The sequence below is a fragment of the Sapajus apella genome, unplaced genomic scaffold, assembly GCF_009761245.1.
Source record: "Sapajus apella isolate SASKATOON/1434 unplaced genomic scaffold, GSC_monkey_1.0 scaffold56, whole genome shotgun sequence".
Lineage (NCBI taxonomy): Eukaryota > Metazoa > Chordata > Mammalia > Primates > Cebidae > Sapajus > Sapajus apella.
Genome location: NW_022436996.1, coordinates 5,599,551 through 5,600,583, shown reverse-complemented (window position 1 = coordinate 5,600,583; position 1,033 = coordinate 5,599,551).

Genomic DNA, 1,033 nt, shown 5'->3' with positions numbered 1-1,033 from the left:
GACCAAGGCCCGAACATCTCAATTATTGATAAGCGTGAGGAGCCCCCTGCTGTAACCTAGAGTACCTATTACACACATTCTTTTTGTAAGATGTGTTTAGAAACAGGCTCACATTCGAAGATTTATTGTTCACTTTGTGGCTCGTTAGCTCTATTTGGATAGAGACGGTCAAAGCTTGCCTTGAGAAGCTTCCCTGTAATCCTTTCAGCGGACTGAGTTGTTCTGTTACGGGCAACATGCTCAGTCTTATTTGCACCTGCCGTCTAATCTACCTTGGAGAAGCCTCAGTCATACCCAGTCTTCCTGAAGTGTGAACACTTGTTAGAAGTAGGTGAAGTAGGGAGGTGATTGTTTAAAGAAGGTTTCTGTGCCTGCCGTCCCTAAAAATAGCTACAGTCTACAGGACGGTAGCCAGAAATTTCTGGCAATTGGTATTTTGCAAATATTTGGATAGTGACAGTTACTGTCAGGAGAGAGGATGTAGATGCCAGTAAAACTTCTCGATATATGACTAAGGTAGCCTCCTTGATAATAAAGATCGTTTCCTAGGAAATCAAGGTCCCTTGTTTGTCTAACACTTACGGTACTTTGTCACTTTCCTTTTTAAATTTTAAAACATAAGGATCATTTTGAGCATCTGTTTTCTCGAAAATAGTTCCTGGATATGTCACACATGGCACGGTGAATTGTGACAGGAAGAGGTAGCAGAATGGCCGAGGTGAAGATTGTGGAAGCAAATTAAATTGTTTTTCCCAGGTTCATGCTGGTTTTATAAATTATAACCAATTATTGAGCTCAGAACCTCAATCAGGCATGTACATTTTTTCTATGTATGCTGCACTTCAGTAAAAAAATTAGAAGAATTATAGTTTGCAGAAATGTCCTTGATTCATCATCTCTGAAAGTATGGGGAGTATCGTTAATGGAATACCTTTTAAAGAAGGAGCTGCTGTAAACTCCATCAGCCTTACCTATGCCAATGGAAAATTTTTTGACTTACCCTCTTTTATCCCAGATATTTGCACAGAAAGCA